Below are 16974 nucleotides of genomic sequence, written 5' to 3' on the forward strand. Positions count from 1 at the left end.
CATTTTTATCAAAACATTTCATGTTTATCGCAGACGATCGTGAGAAAAATATGATTTTTTTGGGTAGGGAACGTCAGATAATAGGCCTTACATATAGATTTGAAGATGTGCAATGGAAGGTTAGTTTTATCTATAATAATTACATATCTAGGTTCACTTGAAGGTAACCCTCAGTGGTTGTGTCCTTATTTACAAGTTTACGTCTGTGACAGTGAGCTGATAATAAACACAGTACGTTGAAGATCATCAGTAAAAAAAAATGGTATCTAAACTTATTAGCGCTCAGTGTTGAAAGTATGATAAGGTTAAAGTAATGTTTTCACACATTATAATGGTGTTGTTTTATACAATACATACAATACGCTTTCAGAAAAGGGAAGTTTAAAATAATCAAGGAACAATATCTTCCCCTTTTTTAAAGACTCTTCTGGAGCTAGGAGATAAATTGTAAAGTGGCTACCCTTGTAAAGATTGCCCCGTCTGTTTGGGTTCAGCCAAATCTAAATTAACTTCACCTGACCTTGTGAATCTTAATGAAGAGCACATAGCTTAAGCATTGTATATAAGCCAGGTGCACTGATTTAATATTTGACTTATTCCCAATGGGAGAAGGATGATCTGATAAACAGTATTCCCCTTTTACAATTTAACCTCTTTAATGGCTATAATTAGCTGGGATTAAACTTGACCTTTGACCCGGAGAAAATGAGGCGTGGGTTGCCTGATCTTGCTAAATTATTGTTACTGCTTTTTCTTTTGGTTATCGAGGCAGTCCTATATTTGTCTCACACCGCGACTTTTCTATACGGTGTGCGCGTTATTGTCCAAGGATCTTGGAAAGGTTTAAGGAACACAACGTTAGACAGTTTCGATTTATTTTAATGCAACTTGTCTTAAACAAAAAACATTTCTTATTTTGCACGCGTCCAATATGCCGTCCACGAGAGGTGTAATGATGCCACACCCGTCCCCCCATTGGCGATTTTGTGCGTGGTCACGATTGAGGTGTCGCAGTTCAAGAGTCCATTCTGTTTTGTTCACATTGCGATGGATGTAGCGGCCGCTAGTGGACTGCAGGGGTCACGTGAGGCCATACCGTACAACATAAATAGAAAAAATGTGCACATGCAATTTTATGCATTCATTGCTGTGGCGATATGTTAACTACCTTGCCTGGTTTACAGGATGTCGTGGTTTCGAACCCGACCCTGATACCTGCTGTATATTTGGAGTTTGCACGTTCTCCCCGTGGTTGTGTGGATGTTTTTGTTTACTTTTTAGAATCGTTGTGGCTCGATTAGTCAAAACTTTGTTCCACCATTTACAGCATTATTGTTTCAGTTACCCAGTTACGAATATACAATGTACATTATAAAAATGTACATTTAAACTAACATGGAACAATCGTTTGTCTGGGCTTTTTTTTACATTTCCCTGCCACGTGACGGATCTTTCATTCATTAATAAATAACGGCCAGCCTGTGTTTGGACGCATCTTTGTAGGATATTCCCTCAACTACTTTTCCCCACCATGCCGCCACTTTGTTCGTGGAACATTGTTTCCACTTGTTTGGCTAACAAAACCTTAAATTACCATTTTTAAATATTAATAACCAAGTAAGAGGTTTCTGCCTATTATTCTTGAGAGAGAAAAAAAGTACCTGAGGTGAACATTACGATGTTTAATGAGTTCGCTATGTTGTGTTATAATTCGTTATTTAGTTTTACTTACATTTTCTGCAAATTGCCGCACTGTGCTTGACCTTATAATGCATAACCCCGTGACATTATTTAACAGTTTGGCCGGCCAGATATGAAAGCAGAGGATCAAACTGACCCATTGCAAGCAATCGATGGATACAATTTCTCTGGAATAATAGCTGAATTATGAATGTAATGAAGCAATTCATTCCTTACCATCTGGGCATTTTATATGAGCCACATTGTGAGGTTACCATTTTTTTGATAACTGCTCGATAACATCATCCTCTTTAAGTTGTTATAAAAAGCACCTTAGAGCAATGCCCATGGCAGCCTCTTGGCAGCTTTTATGATGGCCACCTGTCTGCAGTGGCGGTGTATTTTCAATTTTGCCGCTATTGAAACCTTTGATAACACTTGCTGTACAAGGTGACTGCTGCCCTTCCTGGTATTATGTTCTGACTGCACGCTGCCCAGTACAGAGCGGTGTGCAGTGCAGCAGAAAAGCGGCCAATTCAGGGTTCCCATTTTCCTGGGAAAATTGAAAAGAGACACTATACATATACAGCGGTATTGGGTGGGGAGAGGGAGGTGGGGTCGGTATCCAGTGTTGTAAATTGGCACATTACAGGCAGTAATTTGAAAGTGCTATTCAGTGAAATGGCAAACAATAGTGCTCCCGTGTACTCATGTCTTTTTATTTTGTGAGCTTTTTTTCCCTCTCTGGGCACTTGATTATTCAGTCCTTAAATAGCGAGCCTTGAACATGTTCTCATGCTGCTGTTAGAATCGCCAAACAAAGGTATAAGTGCCTTTTGGGTAAAAAGTGGATTTGTACTCGTGGATTTAATTGAAGTTCAAGCCACATGTACAGCCAAATCAGCCCATTGTCCATCTAGGAATCTTGAGCACGTTCTGTGATGATCGCGTGGAATGTGTTTCCATGGGTTATATTATCTTAGCATTTCTCAGCAGGAGCACAAATGTCCACACCTTTAGTGGACGGAAGCGCAGTGCTATTCTTTTTAAGACACTGACCATTCCGCGAGTGTGAAAATACGCCCCAATTTTGTTTCATATATAACGTTGTTGCTATTTTCAACGTATTCTGGCAAAAATACCCAATCACATTCTGCTGTAATGGATTGTGTAAGGCACATCGAATAGATTTCGTCCTGCCGCATGACCCGTGTTCACGTGGACATCCCGTTGTGCAAACCTCTGTGACATTTTGTGTAAAAAAGATGAACATTAAACAGAATGCTCTTGCCTGTTAAAGGCCACACACTAATTCGTGTAAAATAAAATAGCAGCTTTAAAGAGGCTTTTACATGCCCTGTGTGTCAGCTTTCAGACCCACAGAAACATGTGGTACTTATCGCATCAGCCTTCCTGTCAATACCATGCCATCAAAAGTTATTTGCAATTGCATTATTATTTTTTATTTGTCCTATTGTTACTGATTGGCAGAGGTAAAATTATTTGTTTCTCCTGATGACGATTGCTTGTGTTGCGATTGAAACATCGTGATATTTTTATTATTTTTTATTCACTTTATTTTCATTTTGACTATTTTATTATTATTTTTTCTATCTACGTGACTTTTCCAAAAGACCCACAGAATATGAATTCCTGCAGTCACGAAAGCTTTTTAAGTAAAGATTTAATTCCATGTCTTTCAAGGCCCCCTATGGTATTGTGTATTTTCTACTAAATCGGTTTGTTAATAGAACACAAATAATTGAATTTACTTCATTCGTTTTGGACTGCCACTCCAGGTCTGAGCACAATAATTTGTCGTAATTAATACTTATTCCACATGACTTCAAGTTTCCACAGCTCCCTCTGAATTGCCAGTGAGAGCCCTCTTTTCTTTAAATGTATTGGAGTGCACCCGAGATGTCATATTGAGATGTCAAAATTACACGTCGAATTTAGATGTCATCTCGAGATGTCAAATTGAGATGTGTCATTTGAGACGTGTCATATTGAGACGTGTCATATTGAGACGTGTCATATTGAGACGTATCATATAGAGATGTCAAATTGAGATGTCGAATTGAGATGTCATATTTGAGACGTGTCATATTGAGACGCGTCATATTGAGACGTGTCAATATAGAGATGTCAAATTGAGATGTCATCTTGAGATGTCAAATTGAGATGTCATGTGGAGATGTCAAATTGAGATGTCAAATTGAGATGTCATCTTGAGATATAAAATTGAGATGTCATCTTGTGATGTCAAATTGAGATGTCATGTGGAGATGTCAAATTGAGATGTCAAATTGAGATGTCATCTTGAGATATAAAATTGAGATGTCAAATTGAGATGTCATCTGGAGGTGTCAAATTGAGATGTCATCTGGAGGTGTCAAATTGAGATGTCATCTTTACAATCTCCTTCAAAACATTCCGCATGTTCTCTATAGTTATCAATGGGGAGACAGAGAAAGGTACCAACCTCGATGTTTCTGCCAAAGCTGGTAGAGCTGCAACTTAAATATATTTTTTCTAATTACAGGTTTTTGTCAATCCACTGCCAGACAATGGCCTTCCCATGTTGTGTCAGCCCATGGGAGTTGTTTGACTTTACTTCACTATTACGGGTTGGTGAAGGGGGTGGGGGGAACCCTGGACTTATTTGGTTAGCACACTGCACGAGGAACCCGGCGACCTTCGTTAGATTCCCAGCTCTGGCTACCATTTGTGACGAGTGATATGTGAACCAGTCCTGGGCAATCAACCCACATTTCGCAGCGTGTTGAAGTATAGTCCAGACCAATCCTCATTCCTGACATTAAAACAAAACTTTTTTTTCCAGGCAAGGCCCAAATGAGTGATGTAGTAATTTTTTTAGAAGCGACCTGGCCACAAATTATAGCATCAGGAGGTCTTCATCGGGTGCATAGGTGCTGAGATGTGAACTACCTCGCCTGGTATACAGGAGGTCGTGGGTTCGATCCCGACCCTAACGCCTGTATATTTGGAGTTTGCATGTTCTCCCTGTGGTCGAGTGGATTTTTCTCGTTTTTTTCCTCCACATTTCGAATCAACATGCACGTGTAGAGCATTTGGCTGCTATAAATTTCCACGCGATAATCCACTTAATTGAGCTATCATTTGTGGTAGCCAGGTCGCTTCTGAAAAAGAGCTATACAGCTCAGTGGTGTCTTGCCTGATAAAATATATATATATATTTTTTCACCCAGCGGTGGATTGAAAATTGCATGTAAATTATTATTTATACAGTAGAAACAAAAAGCTTGGCATTAATGTAATGGCTGTGGTGAGGTCGGGGCTGTCACACGACACTTGCACTAGACAGGCACTGGGTCTGCTGTGGTTTGGTCAAGATGGCCTTACGCTCATGCAACAACAAGAGGCCATTTACGTTCGTGGCGCCGGCCCTTGCTTTTGTCTGCGCAGCACGGCAACAGGTGCACTGCAGGATACGTTGCTGGTGGATTGTATGCGGTGGGGTAAAATGTGGGTACCCTCCCCACATTTCATGAACCCATATTAGCAGAATGAAGGGGTTGGTGACACTATTCATCCTTCAAAACAGCAAGGTTCCTTAGCATGCATTGACGTGTGCAAGGCAATACATCTACTGCCTGCAGGTTCCAGACTCTTTAAGTTTGGCTACTTAACATTTCTATTGCTTTTCCATGCTGCGATATTAAGTGCTTTCATAACATACAGGATGGCTATAAAACAATTCCAGTTTCGCTGAATACAAGAACCCAAGTCCGTTTGCTTCGTTGAATGGGTTTCAATCTTCTGTAATGGGGGGGGGGCGAGGGGGCTGAACCGGCTCAGATATCCCCCCCCCTTCCCCACTAATGATGTTGCTGATGATAACCATGGCCGGGAATCGAGCTCAGGTAACTTGAGTTCAGAGCGCAGTGTGACGACCGAGGTGCCTTGGCTCCGATTGGCACGGTTGGCTACGTACGGTACGGAAGAAGTTCAACGTACATATTTACCAACATTTAACTGAATCAGTGTTGTGGTACTCAAACAGGCCGTGTTATGATTGTTGTCATTGAAATTGCCAGTTCAGCGCACACAGGATGAGCCTGTGAGAAATGTAATTAACAAGCTTATAAGCCACATAGAGATTAAACAAACCGCACATTGTTTACTTAAAAAAAATTAAGCTGCTGTTCAAAATACAATTAAGTGTAATATCAGGGCCATAGAGGCTTGATGACTGCCATATCAGAGCGATGAATTATATTTAAACATACTCCTGGAGCTAAAACCTTTACTAACCTTCACTGACTATCATATTGAAGTGTGGTCCAACAAACCCCCATGACTGACACAGTTACGCCGTGGGGTGGGGGGGGTGTGCAGGGGACAGACCTTAATCCAGCATTGGTTGACAAAACACTGTAATATGTTAAATTGTTAATGAAACATTAGAGGGGAATCTGATCTGAGAATAGTGTACCACAGCGTACAAGTTCATCGCATTCAGGGGATATCAGAAAAAAATATTCTTTGTAGTCGTACGTGCATTTTAGTATCCATATACTGCAGTGAACTTAGCAGCACGGCCCTTCGTCAATGCGCTGCTTGATGAAGACATCGTCAGGGTTGTTCCTGTACGCCCACTTTGCTGGTCAGCTGTCTGGTTGTTGAAGGTGGAGAGCGTAGACATGGGAGCATCTAGATAGAGTACAACAATGGATTTTGCCGCAATTCCCTCTGCTGCTCACGATGAATCCTCACACCCTACAACACCACTTGTGGATGGTAGTTTCCCATCCGAGCACTTTCCAGGCCTAAGCCCTTGCTTAACTTCGAATATCTGACCAGATTGGCCGCATTATCAGAAATTTTACCATTGGCCAATGTGCTCTCTATATGCCTCGTTGTGCATGTATATACATATGTATCGGCCACCATACTGATACAGGTTGTACTCTAGTCAGATTTGTTTAGAAGTTCTACAATTATGTTTGAATGCGACTGCAGAATAAGCACGTCGAAGGTGAGACCAGTGTTACCATATCTAATTTTTTGTTTACATTTGTGAGTATTGACAACCGTTTGGATTTCTCGCGAAGAAATTATTTCCTTTCACCCCCCTTTTATGAATTCGTACGTACGCACACCGCAAACACGCTTGCTCTCGGAAAAGTGGAAAATTGCGAGATAAGCGATTTAATGGCACACAATGAAATTCCGTGGCTGCTCTCTGTCCTTTACTTTTCAATTGCTCACGAGGGCTTTTTGACAGTGCTCCTATTAATAATCACGAACAATTGAATGATATTTAAACATACTCTTGGCGCATTTCATCCAAGGATCCCAACGTGCCGTATTTACCTTCCTCAATTTTGCACTTGCTATTATTATTTTTCGTCATTCGTGTTTTTTTTTGTTTGCTACGTCATCTATCAGCGGAGAAAGTCATGTGTCCGGCATGGAGGCGCGGGGCTTTTTGCGTAGCCACACCTGGCAGATTTCTAGAGAGCCCCTCAGCACAGTCCCTCGTCCCCCCCCCCCTCCTTCCTTAGCACCCCCCCCCCCTTTCTCATGCTAATCCAGAGGTCAGGAGGGGAGAGGGTTCCCACGTAAACTTGAATGTCCGCCTTGAAAAGCCCTCCCATTGTCCGGCTTGCCCGGGGTGAGAGGGTGGGAGAGAGGTGTTGGGGTAGGGGGGTGGGCAGGCGGCATGGAGGGGGTGGGTGGTACGACCCGTGGCTGAAGTTAGAGACCCCCACTCACCCCCATCCCACCTCGGTTGGGCGTGGCGAGTTATAAAAGCTGCCAGGCCCCGCTGCGTGTGGTGCGCTGGGAGGACGACCGCGCCTCCCGCGTGTGTTATAAGTCACCCGGCTGTCCCATATGCCGCGGTGGGGATGAAGTAGATGGGGCACAGCTGATTGGCCGTTGCAACGGTGGTTGGCTGCCCATATGCTTTGGATGCATTTGTTCGTGGGGGGGGGGGGGGTTTCTTTATTCTTTTGTTAACGCGAAGCTGCTAATTCGAATTTGCGGTCCGCGTGTCTTTTTCTTTTTGGACTCTTTGTATTGTTTGTTCGCCCGGTCGTATAATTGTATTTCGCACTTGATGATCATGAGATGTACACCGTTGATAGTGGCATATAGTACGAGTGATTGAATGTGTGCGAGTTTGTGCGGTGTAGCGGGGAAGGGTGGCGCAGGGGTGAGCGTGCTACTCTACGAACCCAGCGACCCAAGTTCGCTTCCCGCTCACGACCAAGACCAGTGACGATTATCTGAACCGGTCCTGCACTTCCCCTAGGTTGACTCGGCCTCAAATGAGTACCTGGTACGGTGTGTAAACATTGCTACTGGGGAGACAAAGGTGGTCTAGCGTGGTGCTGGGTACCCATCCCCTCGTGTACTGTACCGGCCTTTGTAGGTGCTCGCTAACAGCATTTTCCCCAATAGTCTGTTAAGGCCATAGGGGTGATATTTGTCTTTGTATACAGTGTATGTTTAAGTAATTGGCTTTTTCATCGGTTAATACTGCTGAACAATACACTGTGATGTTAATGCACTCATCCTCATCCTGACAGGCACTCCCGTATGCCCCGTGTATTTTTTTTGTCCGCATTGGTTAAATTTGTCAAAAAATATAAATCTCTAATGCACAAATGGCCGTTGATGAAAATGCCATCACGACGCGCCGTTATATATTTATTTATTCCTACAAGATGCGGGGGCCAATGGCATTACAATTCAGGGAGGTCATAAAACAAAGTTGGGAGTGCCTTTTTCAGAGTGTATGTGCGCGTGTGTGTGTGCGTGCAATGGCCTCGCTTTTTTTTAGTTGCCTCGACTCCGATCCCAATCCTCAAAAAAAAAAAACGCGGCGTCTTATTTGCATGGCTTTCTTATACTTCCATTACCGAGACAGGCGAGTTAAAAAAAAAGACACGAGCCGCTGATTGCTTTGTGGCTGTGGGCCTGAAGGCTATCTGCTGCATAATAAAACAGTAAATTCAAGGTGAGGAGCAAAAGCGGTAGGGGTGTGGAGATGGATGTGATCTCGTGCGATATTGACCGTGCTGCGCACGCTGTTTTGGTTGCCCGTGTAATTGGATCTGAGCGCGAGCTGTCTTGATGTTTATGCACAAAATTGTGTGCGTGATATTACAACAAAAAAATTGCGATAAATAACGAATATCATTGTATCACGTGGCACGCTTTTGGTCAGGTCATTTAAAATAAAATGCACTTCTGTTTTTGTAATGCACATTTTTGCTTTCAAACCACAATTTATAATTTTAAAAAAACGTCCATTTTCAGTTTAAAACCTTTTCGGGCGGAATAAATTGTAACAGTTAAGTAAACGAAGCAATATAGTTTATTAATATTTGTTTTCACAAAAGGAGCGCATTAATCAAAATATTGTGAGGCAAAATGCTGCATGTACGTGCCTCATGTATTAAGACCTGGAATTGTACATTGAATCAAAGTGCTTTTAAAAGGGCTAGAGTAAACGTGCCAGTCTGTATTATCACAGCTGCGCTTAGTTTTTCCTAAAACCCATGCTACAGTGCCACTGAAGCCACCGCATTCAAAATCTCGCCTCTTCCAGACGTTATTGACTTTATTTTTGTTCTCCCCGCCGACTCCACCCCCCCCCCCCCCCCCCCATTTTCCTGTCGCTCGCTTAGCGCTGCCTGGTCACGTTCAGGGTCAGGGAATTAATACGCGCAGAAATGCAAAGCTTTTCTTATTACTGAGCATCGATCGCACTGCAGTGTCATTCATTGAGGATGGAGGCGTGATGGATGGATGAGCGAAGAACGACCCGCGCTTTCCCGCTCGCCACGCGATAGCGCGATCGATCGCAAATGCTCCGGCGACGCGCCGTGAATAATGTATTGCCAAGCGGCTGCCAAAACGTTCGATAGCCACTGTCGATTGCTGTCTTGCCCCCCCCCCACTCACCCGCCTGCCCACCAACCCCCAACGAAGCCAGCTCCTAGCGCTACCCTGTTCGACAACCAGGGTTGCTTTCGGTGGGGGGGGGGGGGGGCGGGTTTCCCTCTCGTTCGGATGCCACCCGCTCAAACTTGTCGATAACGGAGAGCGACGCTTACTTGCAGTACCTCAGTGAACCCACACAGCGATGAGCAATGTCTCGTGCTCTCAGGGCCATGGAGTGGAATTATGTTGCCGCTGCGATTTGATGAGGCAAGGTGTTGTTGGCATGGTTTATTTGGATAGTAAAACCGATTTTTTTTGGTGGTTGATAGTGTTTTTTTGGTTCTGCATCACTCTCCTTACTACCGTGGTTTACCGAATTAGTTGTACTCATTATAGTGTGTCTCTTTGTAAGTTTCCTTGATTGAATTGTAGTTATGGTGGCCAACTTGCGTTGGTTTCGTGTGAATACCTATTGAAAGAATTGCAATTATACGTATGTAAAACACACGGAAAAATCATGATAGTTATTGTTGAATTTGTAAGGCGCATTTCATAATCAGAATATTTATACTGGAGGAATCCGATGAGCTGTGAAGCTCTTTTTTTTAACAGATGTCCAGTAAATTTCGATTTAAATTTCGATGTAAAGCTTTCGTGACTGCAAGGATTCATCTTCTTTGGTTCTTGATTCTACGTGACTTTACCGAAAGAACCAAAGAAGATGTCCAGTAGTTAACAGATGTCCAATAGATCCCAATGTGCCATATATAGAAAGCAGGAAAGACAACAGAACCAGGGTAAAAGGCTCGAACTATTGGGCGACAGTTCAGTTCAAAAAGGTGAGTTTTCAAAGAGCAATTTAAATCAGAATCAGAGAGGGTTTTATTCACCATGAAAGTTCGCACAGACAAGGAATTTACTTTGGATGGAAGGTGCATACATTCAACATATCGGAATCTTAAATAAGAGTGGTATACAAGTCTAACTATACTAAAGGTACAAAGTCTAACTAACACTAATGGGCTAAAGTATGTAAAATTTTGAAGAAATATTGAATATAAAGTAGCTATAAGATACAATCTAAAAATAAAAATAATACAAATAGGGTAACATAGTGTAAATATGGCAAGGTGTCATTTTGTAGATAAAATGTTAAAGTCAGAGTAAGCCCTTGGCCTTGTTGAAGAGGCCAGCAGCGGATGGGAAGAAACTGTTTTTGTGGCGTGAGGTTTTGGTCCTGATGGACCGCAGCCTTCTGCCGGAGGGGAGTAGCTGGAACAGAGAGTGTCCAGGATGGGAGGAGTTACTCCAATTTTCTGATTTTACCAAAGGCGAAGTGTTCCGCGCTCTGTGAGCTACGCTGGCAAAAGGCCAATCACCCCAAGAACAGAGCCTCGACCTCGGAAGTCCTTAGAAGAAGGCGATCTGAGGATCTCGGGGACCTCGTTGGAGAGTTAACACGGACTCAGTTTAACACGTTGGCTTTTGCGACTAATGTTTATATTTACACAAACAGACCTCCATTATGGAAGACGACATGGAGTCAGTTCCTGCAGATATTGTGGAAGCAACCCCATTTAGAGCCTTGTAGGTCAGCAGCAGGATCTTAGGGTTGGCTTCCACACATTTTTCTTGTTTAAAGTATAAACGTGGTTTATTTTTTAAGTATAATCAAATTCGATGCATGATCTGCGCATTTATTTGCTTGGGAATTGTCATTTGTGAACCTCATTGGGATGTTATGGTATTATGCATCTTTTGCAAGATGTTAATATTGATAAGAATCACTCTCTTATATAAGCAACAGAAGAGTGAAGCGTGAGGTATTCATGGTTTAATGATTACAGTTGGGATTTATTTTACATTAATGTCTGGCCTTCGTGTTTAATGTTAACACATCTTCTCAATACAAGCAGTGTGGCTCCCTCTACCCAGCCTGAATGAGGCAGGCGCTGCACACCGAGGAATATTACAATTGTTTGAATTTTACTTGATTTTTATTTCTTTATTTGTGGTGGTGCTTGGAGACACTATATTACGGAAGGGTGTGTGTGTGCATCGCTTACATCGTTACGGAAACTCAGTGCTGCCACCCTCGTATATACTGTAGATTGATGTGCCCGATATTTCTCTGTCTGGATGTATATACGTATTAGTATCCAGTGATGGTACTGTATTCCTCCATGTCCCTGTGTGTGTGTGTGGAACATTCCTATGAATGAATACATTGTTTGTCATTTTAACCAAATATATTATTCGTTCCTGTTACAACTTATTTTAAGGCGTTTTATTTGCTCGAAAATGTTCAATATGCACCAAATATATATTCTGACTGTTGTCATTGAGTAAGACAGGATATCACTATGAATGTTAATCCCTGTACATATTTACAATACCATAGTAGTAGCTGTTAAAATATACAACTGAATTGTAACCATATAAGAAGTTTCAACGAATATCTGGAGGGGTTTTACATGAATGTATTAATAATGACGTTATAAAACGAACTATTTTTAAGTGAAAACAAATATTTCCAACGAAAGGTAATTGAGGTAACATGTAGATTTTGTACAGATATTCAATACCGTTAAAACTGTACGTTGCTTAAAGAGTGATGTATTGAAATAAAAATAGATACGGTGATCCAATTTGCTTTGTTCAATAAAGCCATGTATTCAAATGAAGCCTGTTAGTCATATTATGATCACTACTAATATCAGCGGTTATGTTGTTCTTTCACCACTCCACATATGCATTCATATTAAATTGTAAAAACAAACATGCAACGGTTAATTGATTAACAGAACATATTCATGATTTGAATTTAAAACATCACCATTAATAGTTACAACAGATTTTTTTATAAAATCGACCATTTAATAATTCAATGAGAATCTAAACGTACTTTGTTTACACGCTGATATTAACAGTGAGTTGTATCGTAAATTACAGCCAGAAAAGCAAGTACAGGGGTTAAAATGTAAAGCAAAACATTTCAACACGATCCTAATTAGCTGCGTAAACACAACAGAAGTGATATTAATTTTAAAAGTCGCCCTGTGAAACAAAGCCAATCGGAATGCGTAGACGACGTTGGTACGGTCCTTCCATCGCCTCCACCCGTCCAAGTAGTCTGGTCTTCGCGACAGACGAAGCTTCAGCTCCGAGCTAGGGACCTGGGGCAGGCACGCAGGGGATCTTGCAGCACCCCCTTAAGCCACCGTCCCTTTCTCCACGTGCCGCGCGGTGAACTTAGCCCAAAAGGAGCAGACAGCAGACCGATCGAAAATTGGACGGCACGCCGGGCAATCGGCCAAACCCGACCGTCCAGCCAGAGCAGACAGGCCAGGTAGGCGCGCAAGCAAGCGGGCAGGCAGGTGACTTTGCTCATCTGCCAAGGCTGCCAGTCACCTGGCCGGCCAGCCCAAAGGGCAGCCAGCGAAGCGGGGCGGGCAGGGCGGGCAGGCAGCGCCACTGCCTCGCAACCTCACGCGGCAAGAAATGCACTGCGTAAGGCAAACGACACAGCCAAGATCTCGCCCATCCGCCCCACCCTCCCTAGCCTCAGCATTCTCCTCCACCACTCTTAATACTCTGATGGTTCACACCGAACCGAATGACAGGAGGCTGTAGGCTGACTTTAGCACTTTCCAGTGTTTACACGGACGGATGCCACGGTAAATGTGGTCATCCATCTGCTTATGCACATTTTCAAACGAAAGGCTATATTTAATGCGGTCGTTATTGCGTTAACTCAAAGGTTGACAATTTTTTACACTCGTAAAATTACACGATCAAAATTCTACGGTAGTATTTAAGGATATACATGAAGTAAAGCGTGCGTTTTATTTAAATATTTAAAATGCAAAAATTACCTGCACCGTTACTCGAAGTCTCGAAGCCCTTTTTGCGATTATTTTTTTTTTGTCAACGAAATGCCTTTTCAACAACTTGATGAAATCACTCCTCTAAAAACAGCTTACGCGAACCGTCAATTCGTTGTCACGTCATCCCAAATGTCGCACGTGTATTAAAACCTCGTAACTATTTCGATGCGGCCGTTTCTTCGGCGTAGACCCGTTGTCGTTCTCAAGCGACGCTTCGGCGCGTTGATTTCGGCAACCCCCCCCCGCGTCGGCGCAAAGGGGGTGGGCGGGCGAGCCCGCTCTCGGTCGCTTCGGACTTTTGAGCCGCACGCGTGAGTCGGTCCGCAGGAGCCGGAGCAAGTTAACGCAGGCGAAGGGTTGGCGCGCACTGTACGGCAGCGAGCCAAGGACCGGGCTGAATGGCCGATCGTGCGGCCGCCACCGCCGCCGCGTCCCGTCCCGCATGCGTGGCTGGAACGTGACCCGACATGTTTATTATCTGAGCCGATCCCGACCAACAAGCCCCCACCCCCAAAACAACGCCCTCTATCTAACTCACACCCCCCCCCCCACTACCCCTTCCGCCCCCCCCCCCCCGCGACCGCCAACCATGCACAACCTGCGCCCACACGAGCCTACCCTTCTTCCGCCTCCCACCTCACTGGCCTGCCATCCCCCCCCCCCGGCCCCCCTCCCCTCTCTCCCGCACACCCCCATACTCCACCTTCTGTCCCCCCAGTCACTCTAAACTGCTGTTTGCAAAAGCTTACAGGTCCAGGGATGCTGGAAAGTCATAGCAGAGTTTCCGAGGGAGGTGGGGGAGACAGTGGGAGCACGAGGCCCATTGCGCCTGTCCACCACCACTTAGGCGCGGCGTAGGTGTGGCGTGCGTGAGTGTACGGCTTGGTGAAGCTTGCTGTAGAGCACTCGTGTGTATGTGTAGTGCAGGTGTTCTGCATTTGCCGGGCCGGGCAGTTTAGCGCAAGCGGCGCCCGGTAAGTTGCTTTTCTTCGCGAATTCGGCCCCTCCGAATGTTTTTTCCGGGGGGGCGCGCGCGTCCGGTTTACCCGTCTGCGGAGCAGCTGTCGCGAATCGGGCGAAGTTTTATTTATAAGGAAAAGAAGGTGAGAGCATTTCACATTTGGCGCCCCCAGTTCTCATCCTCCCCATCCCATTCACGCCTTCTCCGCGCGCGCGCGCCCATTGCACGCCAGCCGGGCCGCTCTGGCCTCTGAATGGAGTGTCTGCAGCTTAGTCCCCGTTTTCAGTGAAAGCCTGTCACAAGCAGGGTCAATGCCATGGCTACGCTTTTGTTCCGCGTGTCACTCACGGCTTTCGCTCACCACGCAACCACTTAAATCGAGCCTGGGAAAATACTTAGCTTTCCATGCAGAGCGGCGATAAATAGCATGATAATGCATTCCGCCATGTACAAAAGAGGAGCGCTGCATCTATTTCGCTCGTAGTTTGGTTTCCCATCTTCGTAAAGTGGCGTAAAAAAGATCGCATCGGAGCGTAATGTGATTATGTTGTTTTAAGTATTTTTTTTTTGTCGCACGCCGAAGTTTTTTCGCACGAACATTTAGCGGGTTCGGAAGTTGCTCGCGTTTAAAACTTCCGACGGAAACTTTGAAAGTTACCGTTTCCTTTTCGCAAGTTTCGGGAAAGTTGTTCGTATTTATACGCGCGCGCTAATCGTGGGCTTCTGCGCAAGGATGAGGATTGAAAGATAATCCGACAGCTGGGAAAATTTGCAGTAACAACTGAAACGATGCGTGAATGGATTAAATTTCTCCATTAGCTTTACGCGGTCCTTTTGGTTTGCTGTAACGGCATACGGCGTAATTTGGATGCATGTTGGTCGCCCGCTTTTTTAAAACGGTTACAGAAATATTAGCGAACGCTCTGCGACGGAGGGCGCTTTGTGTTTTTTCGCGCGTTTCGCCAACCACAGGAACGAACGTACACGATCGCCGAATGGCGAGCCTGCGATATTGTACGAATAGACAATGGTTTGGCGTAACTTACCTCCCCCCCCCCCCTTCGCAGTTGGAGTTAGCGAAAGGGGTAAAAAAAATTCCATTGTATATATTGTAAGCGGGCTTCATGATAACGTACGGCGGATTTCGATGCGGTCGCCAACGAAATCGCGAGCGCATCCGGGGGAAAAATATAAACCCGCAAATGGCCCGCATTGTTCGATCGCCCGCCGCCTGTTGTTTTTTGCCGCATACAGTCGCCAAATATTTTGCGCAAACTTTCCGCCGGACAGGAGTCTTTTCTGGCGGTACCGTAAAATTGCCCAAAAGCTTCGTAATTCGTATAACTTTATCGGGCGCAAGCACGTCACGCGACGCAGCGTCGCGTGCGCTCGTTTAGTCGGACATTTTGCGTTACGGTTCACATGTAAACAATTGCATCGTTTTATGAAATGACTGAGCGCGATGAATCTTGCACATTTTATTATAAACCATGCGATATTTGCTTGTCGCACCGTGTGGAAGACGATACGCATACCACGGGGGGGTGTGCGGGCTGTAGAAGCCTATATGGACACCATGTAGGCACACGAGATGTTTGACGTATTAATCTTATTTTATGACACGCGTTGGCTAAATGAGCGAATCGGTGCATTTTCCACAAGAGTCTCGAGGTATTTTGCACGTAGAATTCCAGTTTAATTTGAAAATCATATCAAATACAAAAAGACAGCTTGCTTGGCGTGCGTGCGTCCTTACCGTTGCAGTACAATAGCACTGGTGAAAAATTGCGAGGCCTCGTTGTCTTGAAAGGCATTTCTACGCGCTTCCGTTCTTGAATACAAATATGGAAAACAGTGCGGCAGAGGATACAGATGCTTGCTAAGCCATCTTCTTCCTCCTCATTCGAAAAAGGGCCGCTGAGTGTTCGATATTAGTCCGATCGATGAATGAATGGAACAAAAGCCAACGCGAACGAGACGGCCGCCTCTTGTTTTTTAGCCCCCCCCGCCATGCAGCGAGGAGGTATGACGTGTGCTTTCCCACCAGTCGCAGCATTTGTTATGAGTTTGAGGGGGTGCAGGAGGGAAGCGAAGAAGGGGGCGGCAGTTGGGTGATCACTGAAGCTTAAGTTCCTCCTGCTGCTTAACTAATGCTGGGAAAGTTCGCCGACTGAATGGGGCGGACGCAACCGAATTAGCCAGGAGAGCAGATTTAATTGAAATTCATCTCCACGGAAGACAAGTTCACTCACAAAAGAAAGGGGAGCCGAGGGCTTTTTGGAGCGAGACAGACGCTCTGTGTGGGGGCAAGCTGCCTCTGCAGCCCTCCCTGTGCGTCCCCTGCCCCACCCCTCCTGCTGGGCCTGCAACCAGACTAGCTGCGGGGCGCTGGGACACGGGACAGGGCAGGGGCCAAAGGTGGGAAAGGGGAGGGCAGCCGACCAGAGTGAGAAGAAAGGCCTGGCCTGTTTGTCTGCCTGTCTGTTGCCATGGCCACCCGGGCCG

The 16974-nt window shown here is 44.8% G+C and overlaps 1 protein-coding gene and 1 long non-coding RNA gene across 42 annotated transcripts in view; one reads left to right on the plus strand and one right to left on the minus strand.

Moving 5' to 3' along the window:
- Positions 1-16974, plus strand: part of LOC142929607 (uncharacterized) — a 391053-nt gene that overhangs the window by 140270 nt on the left and 233809 nt on the right. For 2 of the 41 annotated variants that reach the window (XR_012945792.1, XR_012945795.1), the window contains exon 1: positions 14172-14482. The exons of 38 other annotated variants lie outside the window; for them this stretch is intronic. The gene's annotated coding sequence lies outside the window, so the exon portion shown is untranslated. One more of the 41 variants, XR_012945793.1, reaches the window with a different exon arrangement.
- Positions 10480-16953, minus strand: LOC116948143 (uncharacterized). The gene is made up of 2 exons (XR_004403758.2): positions 16226-16953; positions 10480-13958 (listed from the first exon to the last, which is right to left on the minus strand). It is a non-coding gene; the product is annotated as an uncharacterized LOC116948143 (long non-coding RNA).

This window comes from Petromyzon marinus, chromosome 32 (assembly GCF_048934315.1).
Source record: "Petromyzon marinus isolate PM22_M1 ecotype Great Lakes invasive population chromosome 32, UKy_Petmar_22M1.pri1.0, whole genome shotgun sequence".
In the NCBI taxonomy this organism is placed as follows: domain Eukaryota; kingdom Metazoa; phylum Chordata; class Hyperoartia; order Petromyzontiformes; family Petromyzontidae; genus Petromyzon; species Petromyzon marinus.